We start from the raw sequence: 6358 nt of genomic DNA on the forward strand, positions 1-6358 counted from the left end.
TTAAATCGCGATTATAAACATTATAATATTACATTCAATGCTATTCTTATTAGTATTCAAAAGGTCTGTACAGTACAAAAGACTCCCTAACTTCATAACTCGCAATATGATATATGATCATACATGAACATAATATGATAACATAAGAAGCTTGATGTAGCTTCTATCTGAATAAATGTTTTTATATTTTCCAAAGCTGTTATCATTATTTTTGAAGAAAGATGATATGACTGTAAAGTAATCACTAGTGCGTGAAAGACAAAAAGTAAAATTAATATTTGATGGAGATTTATGTGTGTAAGTCCTTGTACTCAGAATATAATTGAGGATCGACATTGGAGTCATTCCTGCTTATATTATTCCTACATACTGAGTGGGATTTGATATTATTTCCTTCATCTCATAACTTCTAGCAGTTAATTTAATAAAACGTTATGACAGCCAAGCTGCTTTACTCCAAAACTTTCTTCAAATTGTCAGGGTGACCATGTGTGTACTAGTTACAGTTTCGGAAAGTATCAAATTTATACACCTCGGTATTATTTGGACTGTTTGAAATATTTTTTTATGCACGTTTGATTAATAGAGAAAGTAAAGTTAAAAAACAAATTAGCAGAGGTATGCAACTCGACCGTATGAAAATATTGAAGGACTTGGACTTTTGAGCAAAGACTTAAGACTAGACTTGGAGTTGCAGTAAAAAGACTTTTTTTCCCTTTCTAAATTAGCCTTCTTGATTAATAATGTAAAATTTGACAAACCACTGTTGGGAAGCCTTAGAGCTATAATGTCAATTGGCTAATAACTTCTTTATATAATTAAGTAAATAAAATTTGTTTTAGTCATAACCCATAGAGGATGTATTCATGGAAGAATTTTGTATAGATTCATATTACTGCAATACTCCAATTCGAGCAGTTCAAATATTTGCCGTAGTACGATTTTTATATTCATTTTAAAAACTTTTTAGAAATGAAATCCACAGTTTACATCCAAAAATAATATAACATTAGTCGTCAACACGAATAAATCACGATGCATTTTATTTTAAGTTCAACTCTTTGGAGTGTGTTGATACAGACAGTAGTGAGTACATTATTATCATTTAACATTTAATTGATCCAGGAAAGGTTGTACACGAGTGGAGCAAGAAGCATTTATTGTAAACTCAACTATCTGAAGTCGGTTGATACATACAATATTGGGCAAACTCACATTTAATGTATTTATATTGAATATGATTCAGTTGATCACTTGGAAATATTTTTTTTAGCTCTTGTGTTTAATTAACTAATGAGGAATGTTAACAATGTAACAAACAGTTGGCTTTTTCAACGAAAACAATTACTTTTGGAGTACTGTTCTTAATGCTCGTAAGTCAAAGGTTCCGACAGCTTATTTTACAAAAAATTATATATATAAATTACTTACATCCTCTATTTGTGTAAGAAAAGTCCCCTCTTCCACTCACTGAATCCTAAGATTATTGTTCCCTCATGATAGTGAATATTTCATTAATGAGATGATGGATAGATTTTGGTTTAATTCCCCAAAGTAAATAGTTGTATCTCACTTCACTTATTATAACTCTACGATTAATTAAGTTTTAGATATACACATGTATGTAAGGGCTGTTGCTACAAAGTTGTGTCACGTATATCAATAACCCATTGATATTCTAATATATACATATGTACAACAGCAGATTTGTAGTCATGTAAATGGACGAGTTTAACTTTAATTTTACAGTTATTTTTTTCTCATTAGTTATATTCTTCCACTCGATTTAGGCTCAAAATGAGGACTCACGACGATGTTGATGAAATGGACATCAAGGGTGTGCTTATATATAGATATATGTCTGTGTTGTACTTTCCTTCCTCGAATGTAAAGATAAGTGAGCTTTCTCTCTCTCTACAACTTTCCAAGTGAGGACAGGAAAGAGAGAGTGAGTGAGTAGAGAGTGGGAGAAGAAGAAGGAGAAAGGTTGATGATTCTAGAGGCAGATGCTGCTTCTTCGTTCACTCTATGTATGGGTCAATGTACATAATAACTCTTACTTACTATGTGGTACGTATAAAGCAAGTATGTAGCTCACTGTATACTAGGTCTACATTTTCTACATTTTTCGAATTTCGATTACGGCTAGTTCGGAAAAATATGTATTGGATAAGGAAATGACCTATACAAAATTTCATTACCATACGATGTCATCAGGTAGAACATCCCGTTCAAAGTTTGAAAGGAGACCAAAGTTCTTTACTTCGTCAATAAAGATTAAAATACAACATGAATCAATATTTAGCATGAAGGTATTATGAGTAATGTTGTGTCAGTCAGTATTTATTCGGTCCATTCTATTCCAGTCTTAGGACCGGTCCTATCAGTCCTCGGGACCAGTCCTAAAGACTGTCAGACTGTAAGTATTAAAACTGTTTAAATAAGGAGAAATAAAGTTAAATGACGTCGTGAAGGGCTGAACTATATAAGTTTTTAGGACTGATTAGAGGGACTGAACTTGACTGGACCGAGATGGAACTGGACATGACTGCAGTCTTTAGTTCTAAATAAGGACTGATACAACATTGATTATGATAGACATTATTCTAACCTATAAAAAAGATTAACAAAGTTTTTTTTAAACTACCCTATGGAGAAAATACCGTAAATTTTTTTTTATCTATCCTTGCTGAAAATGTTCAAAAATGATGCACCCAATACGTGGGTCATCAAAATTATCTTATTTTTTTTAAGATAATTTTAGAAAAAATAACTAATCAAATATTTCTTGTAGTTTAGAAAAATGTCTATCAAAATTATTTAGTGCAAATGTTTTGTTAGTATCTATATTTAGGAAGTAAAGAGTTTTTGCCTTTTTTCATAATTTTGATCGAAATGAGCGACCTAAAGATGACCTCGTAGGACAATGCAATTAGTCATAAGTAAATTTCATACTATATAACAACTTTTCTATACGACTCGTAACCAAAATTCGAAAAAAAGTTAAAAATCAAAGCGTTCTACTGTACACATTCCCGTCTACATACACGACATACGCACATACTTACATTGTCACATATGACATAGTTACTCATCTCCTCTTCCTCTTCTTTTCCCATGAAAGTGAATAAATATTGTACTTATGGCGTGTGCAATTTGAGTATTACCCTCAGTTGTAAGTGTGTGTAAACTCTGCAAGAGTTGGTGGGGAAAAGTCCTTATAGTACTGCAAGTTTCAAGTTTTTGCTCACAAGTCCTCAATATTTTCAAAGATTTCTCAAAATTCTTTTGAGCTCATTGAATATAATATTGTAGTTGGAGTTGACCTTTTTGTAAGAAAAAAAAGAGAGTGTATTTTGGGCTTGTTAAAAAAAATCAACCAAAAATCAACATAGTATCCCTGACAATTTGAAAAATATTTTGGAGGAGAGCAGCTACAATAAGCTGTGTCAAGGGAAGAGGAGGAGAAGGAAATAAACAAAGACATTGACAAGAATTACTCCGATGTCGATCCTCAATTCTACTCTGAGTACAAAAATAACTCTTCAATGTTACTCTCCGTCTTTTATGAGGACAGACGAATGCTCAACCAGGTTTTGAATATAATTGAATTTAGTAGGAAAAGAAGTTTGCTATACAGGAATTAAATCATAATGACTATTGCTACGGAAAAGAAAATTCATACTTCAGATTACCAATACCAAAAAAATATAACGGAACAACTAAAAAATCTGACCAAATATCATGCAATGGAATAAAAAAGAATGGGAATAAACAATAAGTTGGGAATAGGCCGTCAGATCCATGTGAAAAAAGAAACACTAAGTTTATAATTGCCCCTGTATTCAATTCCCAATCAACAGGTTCTTTTAAAATATAAATCTTTCTTTCTTTCCTTTAGTTTCTAACGAAGGAATTATGAATAGGGATTGGCAAAACGTACATAAAAATAACAGTTTTGACATTAGAAAAAGAAAAACTTTTTTCTGTTTTGTTCATTCTTTAATAGATCGTCGTTGTGTTAAATATCTATCGCTCTGAATGATGAATTACTTCTTACTTTTTGTGTACTTAAAAAAAAAAACCTTAATAATATACAGAGAGACAAAAAAAATCCGGTTTTTAAAGTTCAATAAATAAGTCTATGTAAGCTAGTGTTTTGTCTGTCCTTATTTAGGACGGAAGACTGCAGATCGATCTCGGTACTGTCCAGCCCAGTCCTGTATATCAGTCCTAAAACTTATAATGTTTGGTATTTGATGACGTCGTTCAACTTTATTTCTTCTTTTTTTAATTAGTTCTAGTATTGTAGTCCGAGGGAAAGACAGTCTTAAGTACTGGTCCCAAGGACTGATAGGACCGGTCCTAATACTGGACTAGACCAAATAGACAAGGATCCACACAACACTACGTAAAACTAATTAATAAATTCAAATATTTATGACATGACTTTACTATCTCATGAGATGACACCATAAACCTAACTCACGCTGGACACTTTGTTTTGGTTGACTCATTCCACTTCCTCAATTGACCCAGCCATCCCCTTCCTGTTTCTGCTGTTGTAAGACGGATCGACAGTAAAAAGTTTCATGTCGGTGCAAATGTGTAATGTCGACGGAGGGGATGCTTAAAATGGTGATCAGCTGTAGAGGCCTCTCAATTCACTTCTGCTTCATAGTGGCCGATAAAAGTGCGATAAAACGACGGGTATAGCTTTTGAGGTCTAATCTCTTCAAATGAGGCCGTATGATTGGTTTGCAGAAGGCTAATTCCTGACCCATAGCTCAGATTGATAAAGTTGACTCAAAATCCACCAATTCGGCAATCAATTTGTCAGAATCGTTAAGACAAGATAGTCCTGGATCTCTGGGTCTGTAACGCGGCTCCACCATTTTCTCCTCTTCCTCACGATAGAGGGTCTATAATTCCATGCCTCTATACAAATAGTAGATTTCAGATTTATAATAAATTTTTAACTCAAGATGGTTAAAATATAAAACAAAAACGTCATTAAGCCTCTATTAGTCAAAACTCCAAAATTAATAAAAATGCTTTTTATTCCTTTGAATCTACATTTTATCACCAACATAAAACAATACAAAATGTTAAATCAGATTATATGTAATTATTTTTTCTACTAATATTCTAAAAATCAATCCTTAAAAAAAAAACAATAAACTTGCAAATTAACAGTCATGATAAATATTTGTTAAAATTTCTTAACCCTCCCTTTTTCAAATATTTCTATGATTACTTGAAGTAGATGGAAGGTGCCAGATTTCTTCTCCTGTAAAACTCTATGACTCACATCCTGATTTATGAATTTTCATTGTGAAAGAAACACAGAAAGCAGAAGCGGCCAAGATGACACCTCTCAACTCATCCTCTCGAATAGGCTGATGGGTAGTTAGTCGGCAAGCAATGATGGCTTTACAATTAAGAATTACAAAGTCCAGGGCCCTTGTTATCTCAGAAGTTCCACTGTTCTTTGAAGTACCAAAAAGAAAAAGACCTTTAGCATATTTTTTCTTCTACATTCGTTAACCCTTTTAGGTTTTTTATAAAAAATATTTTGGGATATAGATGGCAGGGCATCGCAATCGCACAATCGCATGAATTGTGTTATTATATAGTTTTCCATAGTCCTTGCAGATTTAATACAATCTGTGGAGATTTGTAACTGCACGGTAAACATTTGATCATCATTTATCTCCCTCAGAGAAGACACTATTCTTCTTATCCAATTCATAGGGAAGCCGAAACACTTACCATGCAGCTCCCAGAGTCCATTCACACCTGCATCAAAGTTAAGGGGGGCCATCTTAACGTGCCACAGGCTTGTCAATAAATAATATTATGTAGAATTAACAAGTGGAAATCTTATTCTACCACCATTGAACAATTTTTCTTTATTTAAATTATGAACTGTTAAAATATCTTATCTGATTGCATGTTCTTTTAAATTTGAGGAGTTCTTTAAATTTTTAAAAATTAACTTTTCACATATATTTAGTACAATTATATTAATGGTTGAGTCATTTCTAAAAGCAGGGGTGAGCATCCAAATTATTCTCTGAGCTGAGCCTAAAACTAGAAAGATTAAAAAAATAATTATGTTGGTCAGATTGGTCCCGATCACAAGACAAATATAGAGTTTACAGTTCGTTATACCTCTCCTCCATTCTACTACTGGCTATTCTTGAAAGATCCCAAAAAAATTGGAGTAAATTTTTGGGTAGTTGGGCTACTCCACCACCTATATGGGATTTATACCTTTTCATGGTTTCGATATAATTCTTATAAAACAAACCATTAAGCTATTTGTCCTCTTCTAAAATAGCTTTTACAGCTAGTT

General features: G+C 32.7%; 1 protein-coding gene across 2 annotated transcripts in view; it reads right to left on the bottom strand.

Annotated features, from left to right (window-relative positions):
* Positions 1-1855, bottom strand: part of LOC121131300 (two pore potassium channel protein sup-9-like) — a 194708-nt gene extending 192853 nt beyond the window's left edge. The window contains exon 1 of one of the 2 annotated variants that reach the window (XR_011784002.1): positions 1432-1807. The gene's annotated coding sequence lies outside the window, so the exon portion shown is untranslated. Of the gene's footprint in view, positions 1-1431 lie in introns of both variants that reach the window. The other variant, XM_071893845.1, reaches the window with a different exon arrangement.
* Positions 1856-6358: the final 4503 nt, after the last annotated feature.

This window comes from Lepeophtheirus salmonis, chromosome W (assembly GCF_016086655.4).
Source record: "Lepeophtheirus salmonis chromosome W, UVic_Lsal_1.4, whole genome shotgun sequence".
Taxonomy (NCBI): domain Eukaryota; kingdom Metazoa; phylum Arthropoda; class Copepoda; order Siphonostomatoida; family Caligidae; genus Lepeophtheirus; species Lepeophtheirus salmonis.